This window comes from Chelonoidis abingdonii, chromosome 1, assembly GCF_003597395.2.
Source record: "Chelonoidis abingdonii isolate Lonesome George chromosome 1, CheloAbing_2.0, whole genome shotgun sequence".
NCBI classification, from domain to species: domain Eukaryota; kingdom Metazoa; phylum Chordata; order Testudines; family Testudinidae; genus Chelonoidis; species Chelonoidis abingdonii.
Genome location: NC_133769.1, coordinates 355,480,893 through 355,494,324, shown reverse-complemented (window position 1 = coordinate 355,494,324; position 13,432 = coordinate 355,480,893).

Below are 13,432 nucleotides of genomic sequence, written 5' to 3'. Positions count from 1 at the left end.
GTTTGTATTGTACTGCCAGAGGTCTCTGGAGATGATGATACATTGCTGCTGCTGCTCCATTATACTCTAGTCTTGCTAGGCAAGCAGCAGTAAATCTTACTTTATTAGCACTGCTATGACCCACACTTCCACCTTTTGGTACACTAATACACGTACTTCTTCTTGCAAGAGAAAACCTTACCTACTATATATTACTCCTTGCAATACAATCGACAGCAGCCAAAAAAATAACTCAGCGTAAACCAATTGTAGAGCAGGCCAGCAAATGAAGAGTAAATCATTCAAAAGCTGTACGACCGAGTCTAAAACAAAAGGATGGCAGCTTTTCTGTCAAGTAAAGACAGGGGGTTGGGAATGTATTAGTGCAGCATCTCCAAGAACATTCAGTGACGTATTTTCACTCTATAGCTGTCTGCAGCACTTATAAAAATTTCCAAGTAAAACACAAAGGTGAACCACTAACATACAGAGAGAACAGTGACTCATTTTTACAAGTGATATATAGATAGGTTTTTTTTAAGCAATGTGCATGTGATTAAGTGCTGGATCGACAGTCCTGTGGACTTAAAGCCTTTATTTCCCCATAGAAGAGCACCAGCACAGCAAATTTCTCCATATTGGATCCTTGCCCTCCTCCCAAATTTCTGCATGCGTCCGGCAGGGGCAGTCAAAACAGGCCTTTCAAGTCTACCTGACATTTCCTATTTAGCTCATTTCCTACGACAAGGTACAGGCTCAGAATAGCGACTAACCATGTGCTTTGTAGGCCGTTCTACAAACTGCATGAGCGAGCCAGCTTGCCTTACCTCAAGAATCATTCTCTAGTATTTGTGCAGGGGAAGGGAGGAAGATCCATAGTTATTCTGATCAATATCTAAGTAATTAAAATTCCCCATGATTAAAGTTCTTCCGATCTCCTTGCAGACATGTCTTATCAGGCAAAGCATTTCCTGATCTATTTTCTCTCACCGTGGCAACTTTCAGGAATAAGCTGCCTCCATTTATTGTCCTTGGCTTTAGTTTATATAGTCTCTGCTGTGTCAGCCCTAAATACTGATATAATTTCTCACTGCAGACTTAGTATAATTCCCAGCCAATAGTCGCATCCCTCTTCCTGCAGCTGTTTTATTTTTGCTTACCCCTTAAGTGAACTCTATATCCTGGTATTTTAAATCCCATCACTTTGCTGGTTCAGCCATGTGTCTGTTATTCCCATAACATTATACTTATCCTTGAAAATATGCAACTTAAATGCAATAATCTTATTATAGATGCTACAAGCACTTGCACAGAATGTGTTAGTGTTTCCATCTCAATAGAGGCCATTCCAATTTTCTTGAAAGAAGGAGGCTCACGAGGTAAGATTCCTGGGATATAGCGTATTCCTCAATCCCACTAAAAGTATATTATCTGTAATACAGTGCCACCTAGAGATTCCAACCAAGATGAACGCTCCATTGTGCTGGGTCCTATGAAGTAAAAAAAACAAAAAAACAGTTTCTGCCCCAAAGGGCTTCCAATCTAAATGAACAAGACAACGTATTATTGTCCCTATTTTACAAGTGGGCACTGGAAGGATTTTAATGACTTGCACAAGGTCACCCAGGAAGTCCGTGGCAGAGACACAACCTTATTTCAGCCCCCATATGCATATCCATTTTCATACCATCTTCACTCACATATGATTTTTTTCCACAGGCCTCTGCCTCTTTCAGTGCCCAGGATGGACCTGCTCTGGGGATGAATCAGGGCTGTGCAGTCCAAGAAGCTGTTGTGCCTAGAAACCTTGGCTCATTCGTTTCTGAAGTTGGAGGGGGGTGTCACAGTTTTGGGGTACATCTTTAGCCCCTTGCAATGGTCTGCTCAAGGAAATCCTTTCAGGCCTCTAGCTGTCACTTCTCTCTGGGCAGGAACCCACTCCCCCTCCTGACCTGGTGGTTTTAGCTTGCAGTCCCATTGCACTTCTCTATGATTATCCCAAGCAGGTCTGCCTAGCATTCAGGCCCTGCTCTTTAGTTTGTCTCCAAGAACAATAACAGTGATATACCAGTGACCGACCAGCTCTTTCAAAGCAGAGTACATTTATTCAAGGACAAAAGCAGGCAGAGAAAACACATTAAACCAAAATAGGATCTAACTGCTTTGCCAGTAGCTTCCCACCAGTCCTATAGAAAACCTTGCAAGTTTCAGTCTCTCTAGCTCTTCAACTGAGTGGTCTCCTCCTTTGGACAATAGATTATGTCCATATGTTGACTCTAAAAAGTCCCTCTCTCAATTAAAGCTGACCCTTACATACCAGAAAGGGCCTGTCTTTGTCTCCTGGGCCTCTTATAACTGTTTGAACAAGTATATGCAAACCACTCCCAGAGGTAATACTTCTTTGGAGATGTTTAAAATCCCAGGCCTGGTGTACGCTACAAAGTCAGGTCATTTTAACTACATCATTCAAGACTGAATAATTTCACACACTGTGCAGTGTAATTAAACCAACCTAAGCCCTGGTGTTTACACCACTGGGTTACTGCTGGTGGAGAGGTGGTTTTACTGCAGTGAGGGAAGAACCCTTTTCATTGCTGTACTAAGTGTCTACACTACAAAGGTGCAGCTGTGCCACTATAGCATTTCTTGTGTAGACATACCCCAGGGACTGCAATAATCACCACTCAGTTTTTAGTTCCTGGAGGAACTGTGGTTACCTTCCTCCATTGAACTGAACACAATCCCTAGCCTGTAATGGAACACAGAACATTTATAAATTTAATACAATATGGTCCCCAATGATCCTGTATGTGGTTGCGATGTCTGTCACAAGGTGTGGTGAATGAGGTAGGGGGGTGTAGAAAGAGACAGGAGGGTCTCATACTAAAGGCACTTGATTGTGGACCTGGATATTTGGATTCTATCCCTGCCTCTGCTGCAGAGTTCTTTGTGTGATGCAGGGCAAGTTATGTAAACCAAACTATTCACAGATGACCATTAACTGTGTGTTCCTCATTTCTGGGTGCCCAACTTGAGCGCTGGTCTACACTACGAGTTTAGGTCGAATTTAGCAGCATTAGGTTGATTTAACCCTGCACCCATCTACATGACCAAGCCTGTTTTGTTGACTTAAAGGGCTCTTAAAATCTATTTCTGTACTCCTCCCAAGCGAGGGGTTTCGCACTAAAATCAACCTCATTGGGTCAAATTTGGGGTAGTGTGGATGCAATTTGATGGTATTGGCCTCCGGGAGCTATCCCAGAGTGCTCCATTGTGACCGCTCCAGACAGCACTCTCAACTCAGAGGCACTGGCCAGGTAGACAGGAAAAGCCCTGGGAACTTTTGAATTTCATTTCCTGTTTAGCCAGCATGGTGAGCTGATCAGCAAAGTTGACTATGCAGAGCTCATCGGCACAGGTGACCACAGAGTCCCAGAATCGCAAAAGAGCTCCAGCATGGACCGAACGGGAGGTACTGGATCTGATCATTGTATTGGGAGAAGAATCTATGCAGGCAGAACTCTGTTCCAAAAGAAGAAATGCCAATATATTTTCCAAAATCTCCAAGGCCATGATGGACAGAGGCTACAACAGGGACCCACAGCAGAGCTGCGTGAAAGTTAAGGAACTGAGGCAAGCCTACCAAAAAACAAAGGATGCAAATGGCCGCTCCAGGTCAGACCCCCATACATGCCGCTTCTATGATGAGCTCCATGCAATTCGGGGAGGGGGGAGGGCCTACCACTACCCCAGCACTGTCCTTGGACACGTGCAAGGGAGGAGTCTCGCGCAACAAGGATGAGGATTTTGTGAATGAGGAAAATGAGGAGGAGGAGGAGGTTGAGGATAGCACACAGCAGGCAAGCAGAGAATCCCTTCTCCTTGGCAGCCAGGAACTGTTCATCATCCTGGAGCCAATACCCTCCCAACCCTCCCAAGGAGGGTTCCCAGACAATGAAGCCAGAGAAGGCACCTCTGGTGAGTGTTTAATGATTAATTTGCCCTGAAGAATTGGGATGCATTTGTGGCCAGTATAGCTACTGGAAAAGTCTGTTAATGTGTCTGGGGAGGGAGCGGAAATCCTCCAGGGACATCTCCATGAAGCTCTCCTGGAGCTTCATCTCTAAAAGCCTTTGCAGAAGGTTTCTGGGGAGGGCAGCCTTTTTCTGTCTGCCATGGTAGGACACTTTACCATGCCAAGCTAGTAGCAAGTAGTCTGGAATCATCACAGAACAAAACATTGCAACGAATGGGACCGGGGTTTGGTGGCATTTGAGGAACATCCATTCTTTATCTCTCTGTGTTAGTCTCAGGAGAGTGATATCATTCATGGTCACCTGGAAATTTGTTTAAGGGGACATTCATGAGAAGAAATCATCCACACTGTTACCCACATGGTGAGGGGAGGCCTGTTCATGCTGAGCTGTTCGAATTTGGCTGACAGGGATCTTCCCTGATATTAGCCACACGCTGGGGGGTGGGGGGTGAAGCAATCATCCCAGAGAATTGGGGGGGTTGGACTGTGCTGCACATCACCCTAAAACCACAGCCCCTCCTTTTAAATGGCCAACCCAACGGATGCTTGGCATGGGAAAGGAGGGCACTGCTGTTTGAAACCATTCCCACATGTTATGAAGGTTGAAGAAGCCTAAACCCTTTGCCTTACCATGGCTGCCTGCAAATCGAATTCTGTTGCTCAGCCGAGCATGTGTGATGTCTCACATCAAACCGGCAGGCACTCAATATAAGAGGCAAAATGAGACCTTGTACCAAAAGCACATGTACTATGTAATGTGAATCGCTCTATTCAATATGAAATAGTCTTCCCTTTGTTCTCTAAAATATATCGTTTTAAATACTACTCTCCCTTTTTTATCTCCCGCAGCTGCAAATGTTTCTATGCTCCTCTTTTATCTCCATTCCAGAGGCTAGCGCAAATTAGAAGGCAGATAAAAATGCACTTGCGATGACATGTTCTGAGAGCTCATGCTGTCCTCCCGCACTGAAAGAGTTCAGCAGATTTCGTGGAGGCAAACTATGGAAGAGTCCACGAAAGTGTTAAATGAACATGATGAGAGGAGGGAGGAGCACGCTGAGAGGAGGCAGGATGCAATGCTGAAGCTAATGGGGGAGCAAAACTGACATGCTCAGGTATCTGGTGGAGCTGCAGGAAAGGCAGCAGGAGCACAGACAGCCGCTGCTGTTCCTGTATAACCACCTGCCACCCTCCCCAAGTTCCATATCCTCCTCACCCAGATGCCCAAGAATGTGGGAGGGGGAGGCTGCTGGCACCTAGCCACTCCACCTCAGAAGATTGCCCAAGCAACAGAAAGCTGGCATTCAATAAATTTTAAACTGTAGTATGGCCTTGTCCTTCCCTCCTCCCCTCATCCACCACCCCACACGGTGCTTCCCTCCTCACCCATCCCTCCCGGGCTACCTTGCAAGTTTTCTCCCTATTTGTGTGATGAATTAATAAAGAATGATTTTGAAACAATAATGACTTTATTGCCTCTGAAAGTGGTGATCGAAGGGGGGAGGTCGGTTGGCTTACAGGGAAGTAGAGTCAGCCAAGGAAGCAGGTTTTCATCAAAGAGAAACAAAGAGAACTGTCATATCATAGCCTGGCCAGTCAGGAAACTGGTTTTCAAAGCTTCTCTGATGCGCAGAGTGCCCAGCTGTGCTCTTCTAATCACCCTGGTGTTTGGCTGTGTGCAATTGTCCACCAGACAATTTGCCTCAACCTCCCACGCCACCATAAACATCTCCCCCTTGTTCTCACAGATACACAGAGCAATAACAATGGGAATATTGGTTTCACTGAAGTCTAACCTAGTCAGTAAACTGTGCCAGCGACCTTTTAAATGTCCAAATGCACATTCTACCACCATTCTGCACTTGCTCAGCCTATAGTTGAACTGCTCCTTACTACTGTCCAGGATGCCTGTGTATGGCTTCACGAGCCATGGCATTAAGGAGTAAGCTGGGCCCCCAGGCATAACTATAGGCATTTCAACATCCCCAGTGGTAATTTTCTGGTCTAGGAAGTAAGCTCCTTCCTGCAGCTGTTCAAAGAGACCAGAGTTCCTGAAGATGCCAGCGTCATGCACCTTTCCCGGCCATCCCACGTTGATGTCAGTGAAACGTCCCTTGTGATCCACCAGTGCTTGCAGCACCATTGAGAAGTACCCCTTGCGGTTTATGTACTGGCTGCCAAGGTGGCCTAGTCCCAAGATAGGGATATGCGTTCTGTCTATCACCCTGCTGTAGTTAGGGAATGCCGTTGCAGCAAAGCCATCCACTATGACCTGCACATTTCCCAGAGTCACTATCCAGCAGCTCAGTGATTGCGTTGGCCACTTGGATCACAGTAGCTCCCACAGTAGATTTACCCACTCCAAATTGATTCCCGATTGACTGGTAGCTGTCTAGCGTTGTATGCTTCCACAGTGCTATTGCCACTCGCTTCTCAACTGTGAGGGCTGCTCTCATCTTGATATTCTTGTGCTTCAGGACAGGGGAAAGCAACTCACAAAGTTCCAGGAAAGCGGCCTTACGCATGCGAAAATTTCGCAGCGACTGGGAATTGTCCCAGACCTGCAACACTATGCGGTCCCACCAGTCTGTGCTTGTTTCCTGGGCCCAGAATTGGCATTCCACATCAGGAACCTGTCCCATTACAACCAGGATGTCCAAATCGCCAGGGCCCGTGTTTGAGAGAAGTCTGGGTCCATGTCCTCACCACTATTGTGATTGCACTGTCGTCGCCTCCTCGCCTGCTTTTGCAGGTTCTGCACATACTGCAGGATAACGCACAAGGTGTTTACAATGTTCATGACAGCAGCAGTGAGCTGAGCAGGTTCCATCCTTGCTGTGGCCAAGCGACCAGAGGGAGCTTGCCAACAGGGGACAGCCAACAGGGGAGTTTGTGAGGGAGTTTGGGAAGGAGTTGGGGAAGCCGCTATGGTGAAGAGGAGGCGTGCTGCTTGTGCTAGCACCCTTTCTGTCTCCTCCACCAGCGCCTGTATCCAGACAGATATTCTGTCCATGGATGTCTCTACCCAGATCCTGGTGTGGACTTGCAGGGACTGTGGCCTGCACTTCCCACTTGTTCCACCCATCAGGCTGGGGGCCGGAGGCGCGCTGATCCTAGGTTGACCAGGTGTCTGCTGGTGGATTCCTCTCAGGAGCAGGTGGAGAGTTACGGGGGAGGTGTCTGGCCTCGAGGGTATTCTGCCCTGGAGAAGTATCTTGATAGTGTCCACGATGAGACGTGCAAGGCTGAGGATTCTCTCCAGGTGAGGGCTCTTACACCACCAGAGAAGGATGAGATGGCTCTTGCACAGGGAGGACACTGGCAGCTGGTTACTTCTCGCAGCCGTCAGTGTTCCACCCCTGCTCCCATCACACCCTCCGTTCTGGTGAAGAATCGTTATGTGGCGCTGGAGATGAGGAGGGAGGAGGAGGAGGAAGCGAAGCCATGCACCCCTGAGCTGCGAGAGGATCCCATCTACACACCCAGGAGAAACGTAGGTGTTGGTGATTGGAGACTCGATGCTGAGGGGACGAAGCACCCTCTTGTTGCCCTGACAGGGCCTCTCAGGAAGTATGCTGCCTGCCGGGGCCCGTATCCGAGACGTTACGGAGGGATTGTCGAGAATCGTCGCGCCACTGACTACTACCCCATGCTACTCATCCATGTGGAACCAATGATACTGCGAGAAGTGATCCTCAGCAGATCAAAGGTGACTACAGGCTCTGGGAGCACGGGTGAAGGAGTTCGGAGCTCAGTGGTGTTCTCCTCGATCTTCCGGTCAAGGGTAGGGGCCTAGGCAGAGACAGATGCATCCTAGAGGGAATGCCTGGTTGAGGAGATGTGTCGTCAGGAGGGCTTTGGCTTCCTCGACCACGGACTACTGTTCCAGGGGAGACTGCTAGGCGGAGATGGACTCCACCTGTCAAGGAAGGGGAAGAGCATTTTTGGACGTCGACTGGCTAACCTAGTGAGGAGGCTTTAAACTAGGTTCGATGGGGGAAGGTGACCAAAGCCAAAGTAAGTCTCAAAGAGGGAACCTGGAGGAAGGGATGGAACTTGGAGAATGCGGGGTTTGTAATGGCAGAGAAAAGAGAAAGTAATCGGACTGGAGGTGGGGAATCAAATCATTGCCTTAATGTCCTAATGAAGCCTTATATCTGAGGTGTGTAGGAAAAGAGAACACCAGGAGGACAATCAAGGAGGAGGATGCAACAGGGAAATAAGCAGCAGAAGAAAGTAGGGCAGTTGGCTGAATTTTAAAGTGCCTGTACACAATGCGAGGAGCCTGGGAAACAAGAAGGAAGAATTAGTAGTACTGGCACAGACAGGGAATTACAATGTTATTGGTATAACTGAGACATGGTGGGATGCTCGATACCTGGAGCACTGCCATGGATGGGTATAAGCTGTTCAGAAGGATAGGCAGAGGCGAAGAGAGGGAGGAGTAGCCTGTATGTAAAAAGCTGTATGAATGCTCAGAGCTCCACTACGAAACTGGAAATGAGCCAGTTAAAAGTCTTTGGTTAAATTTAGAGGGGAATGTCAGAAGGGGGATGTTATGGTGGGTGTCTGCTACAGACACCAGACCAGAAAGAAGAGGTGGATGAGGCTTTTACAGACAACTAGCAGAAGTCTGTAGATCACAGGCCTTTGGTTCTCATGGGAGGTTTCAATTATCCTGATATCTGCTGGGAAGAAATACAGCAGTGCACAGGCAATCAGGAAGTTTTTGAGATCGCTGAGGACAACTTCCTGTACAATGCTGGGGGAACCAACGAGGGCCTGCGCCTCTCGACCTCCTGCTCACAACAGAGTTGATCGGGGAAGTAAGGTGAACGGCAACCTGGCAGCAGTGATCATGACATGGTAGAGTTCAGAACCCTGGTCAAAGGAAGGAGGAGAGAAGCAGAACGCAAACCCTGGATTTCAGAAAGCGGATTTCAGCTCCCTTAGAGAAAATGATGGGCAGGATTCCCTGGGAAGCTGAACTGAAGAGGGATGGGTGTCCAGGAGAGCTGGCAGTTTTTTTAAAGCAAACCATGCTAAGAGCACAGGAAAATACATACCGATGTGCAGGAAACAAGAACAGCAAGCGTAGAAAGTGCCCAGCATGCTTAGCAGGGAACTCAGTGGGTGAGCTGAAGCAAAAGAAGGAAGCTTACAAAAATGGAAGCTTGGACAAGATGACTGGGAGGCATATAAGATTATTGCTCGGCCTGCAGAATCAGAAAGGCCAAAGGGCAATTTGAGTTGAAACTAGCAAGGGATGTGAAGGATAATAGGAAGGATTTTACAAGTATGAAGCACAAGAGAGAGGACTAGTGATGTGTATAGGTCCCTTACTCATGAGGCAGGTTCTAGTGGTGGAAGTTGGAAAAGGCTGAAGTTCATCAATTCCATTCTTTCACTTCAGTCTTTCGGGCAGGATCAACTCCCAGACTACTAACTGGGGAAGCAGAGAGGAGAGGAGGAGAGCAGCCCACTGTGAAGGGGTCACGTTGAGTGAACTACTTTAAGACGTGTATGTACGTGCACAAGTTCTGATCGGTATCGACACTGATCTCGAGGTGCTGAGGGAGTTCTGATGTGTGATTGCCAGATGCTTGACCATTAACGATTTGTAATAAATTCATGGCGAAACAGGAGAGGTCCCAGGGACTGGGAAGAAAGCAAATATATGTACCTATCTTTAACGAAGGCGAGAAAGGAGGATCCAGGGGACACTACATACAATCAGTCCTCACCTTCAATCACGCTTGAAAATACTGGAGCAGTGGCTGAAGGAAATGCATCCTGAACACACTGTAGATGAAAACCGCAAGGTGATCAGAAGCATCAAGCAAGGATTCACACAGCGGATAAACGTAATCAGTGCCTTAGACCACCGAATCTGCTTTCTGATGATGATGACTGGATTGGGGAGGCCGGGCAAAGTGTTGAATGTTGTACCTAGACTTTAGTAAGGCTTTTTTGACGCGGTTTCCCACAGCATTTTACTCAATCAGCAAACTAACGAGAATATGGGTTGGAGGAATGGACTGTTGAAGTGTAAGCAAACTGTGTTGGATATACACGGGTCTCACGGGGTATGGTATCAATTGCACACTCTACTAGTTGGCAACCGGTAGTAACAGTGGCGTGCCCCAGGGGTCGTCTTTAGGAGCCCGTTCTATTCAATGTTTCATTAATGATCTTGATGATGATAGCTTGCACATTAAGTATATTTGCACGATGACACCAATGGTAATTTGAGGTGAGGGGAGTTTTGGACAGTGCTGGACGTCGCCGTAGTGGCGATTAGTGATTTCAGGGAACTAGACATAATTGAGGAAGTGGGGCTCAAGAAACTGTCATGAAAGTACAATCAAGGACAATGCAAAGTCCTGCACTTAGACAGAAAACCCCATGCACTGCTACAGGTCTGGGGACTGTTTGCTACAAGTAGGCGGCTGGCTGAAGAAAAGGATCTTGGGTTACGGTAGATGGGAAAGTTGAACGTGAGCCCTACATGTGCTCTTGTAAGCAAAAGAGGCTGAATAGCATTACTGGGTGTATTAGTAGTGAGTGTTGTCAGCAGATCGAGGGATGTGATTATTCCCCTTCTAATTTCGGCATATGGTAGAGTGCCGGATCTGGCAATAATGTGTGTGCCAGTTTATGGGCGCCACACTATCAAAACAAGACACGTGAAACAATTGGAGACGAGATTCCAGCGGAGGGCACACAAAATGATTAGACGGATTGGACACAAGACTTATGAAGAGAGTATGAACGGAACTGGAGCTTATTAGGCCTGTCCGGAGAGAGAGATAAAGGGGGGGAAAAGGATTTGATAGCAACCTTCAACTACTTGAAGCAGGTGCTCCAAAGAGGAGGGAGCTAGGGCTGTTCTCAGTATGGTGATGGGAGTACAGAAAAGAGCAATGGTTTGAAGTGCGAGTTGCGGATAAGTCCGACGCTGGATATTAGAAAAACTTTGACTAGGAGCAGTGGGTGAGTATTGGAAATGGGTGTACTGCGGACGGTGTAGAATCTTGCATCTTTAGAGCTAATTTAACGTGCGGCTAGACCGCACCCTGGCTGGGATTATTTAGGGAAAATGGTCCTGCCTTTAGCAGGGGGTTGGACTAGATGACCTCATGAGGTCCCTTCCAACCTTTTGATTCTATGATTCTATGATTCTATGGTCTGCAGGAGAGCAGAGTTGCAGCAGAAGCAGTGGATGACAACGCAATGCCACAAGAATAGATATTTATACAGAACGACGAGAGGACCTGCGAGGTGGATTCATGGCATCAGGAGAGCAGAGTTGCAGAGGAAGCGGTGGAGGAAGATGGTTAGCAATGCGCAAATTTCCCGAGGAAGAACGCATATACCAGGGAGCACATGACAGACAACATGGAGAAATTCACTATTGAGACAAGAGCTGCAGAGCAGAGTTGCAGCGGAAGTGGTGTATGATGACAGTTAGCAGTCCTACTGCACAGTCTGCTGACAGCAGCACACAGGACACAACAGCGGCAGTGTTGGTGAGCTGAGCGGGCTGCACGCTTGCCTTGGTATGGCGTCTGCAGGGAAAAAAGGCGGGAAACAATTGTATGCCATTGCTTTCATGGAGGGAGGGGCGACTGACCACATGTACCCAAAGCCACCCACGACAATGTTCTTGCCCCTATTAGGCATTGGCAGCTCAACCCAGAACTCCAATGGGCAGCGGAGACTGCGAGAACTGTGGGATAGCTACCCACAGTGCAACACTCTGGAAGTCAACGCTAGCCACGGTACTCTGGACGCACTCCACCGACTTCATGCACTTAGTGGGGACACACACAATAGACTGTATAAAATCACTTCCTAAAAATTGACTTCTACAAATTCGACCTAGTTTCATAGTGTAGACATACCCTGAGATTCAAGGGTATAATTTGCAGAAGTACTGAGCACTAACAGCTGCAACTGAAGTCAATAAGAGCGGTGATTTGAACATATAATATACTAGATCATACTAAGCACTTTAAAAAAATTCAGGGAGGCCAAAGAGGAGGAGATTGCAAGAAATGAGGCAAGAAGTGGCTACATGCTAGACAAGTATTTTTGAAGAGTCTCTTTTAAAAATCCCCAGTGCTATCATCTTAACATAATTATTTCTTTGTAATCCTCAAAAACACAGTCAGAACTGGACCTCCATTGCGCTAGGCACAGTGCATACACAGAGCATTCAGTCCCTGCCCTAAGAGCTAATAATCTGATTTAAAACAAGATACAATAAATGAGTAGCAGATAGCAGGAGGAAGGCTGAAGATAAGGATAATAAGAACACTCTGTTACAATTTCAAATCATTTAAAAAAAATTTTAATCTTAAAAATAAATAAAGGAATGAAATCTGCTACCTTCAAATGCCCTTCAACATTACTTAGCTGACTTACTTTTCAGTGTCCCGGCAGGAAATCAGTCGACAAATGCTAGCTAATCAAAAGAGCCCTGAGATAATGGGAGCTGTTTTTATTTTATCTGTATAGGAAAAAATAATTTCAAATGATTCAAATCATCAATTTGTGCCTCACTAGACCTAAGGTAAAAATTTCATAAGGGATTACTCATAAACAACAATGCTTCGATCACAACGTGCTTTACAAAGAAGGTATCATTATCCCTATTTCACATATGAGGCACAGACATGGAATGACTCACTCAGGACTAGCACGCAGGTCTCCTTAGTCCCTAGTCTATGCATCATCTACTAGGCCACACCACCTCCCTCTTCACCTTTAGTCAACTTCCAGAAGGAATTGAGGCCCCAAAGGGCAGCTTTTAAAAAGTATTCAGGAGCTTAACGCAGCAGAGTGGTGCCTAGTGGTATTTCCAAAAGCATTTCAGTGGGATTTAGGTGCCTAGGCACATTTTAAAACCTCACTAGGTGCCTATCTGCATCTTTAGGCAACTAAATACTTTCAAAACTGTGTCCCCAGGTGCCTAATCCTATTCCCTTTCAGTGAGACTTAGGGTACGTCTACACTACAGGATTATTCCGATTTTACATAAACCGGTTTAGTAAAACAGATTGCATAAAGTCGAGTTCATGCGGCCACACAAAGCACAATAATTTGGTGGTGTGCATCCATGTACCGAGGCTAGCGTCGATTTCTGGAACGTTGTACAGTGGATAGCTGTCCCGTAGCTATCCCATAGCTCCCGTAGTCTCCCCCGTCCATTGGAATTCTGGGCTGAGATGGTGCAAAAACAGTGTCGCGAGTGATTCTGGGTAAATGTGATCACTCATTCCTTCCTCCATGAAAGCAACGGCAGACAATCATTTCGCGCCCTTTTTCCCTGGATTGCCCTGGCAGATGCCATAGCATGGCAACCATGGAGCCTGTTTTGCCTTTTGTCACTGTCACCGTATGTGTACTGGATGC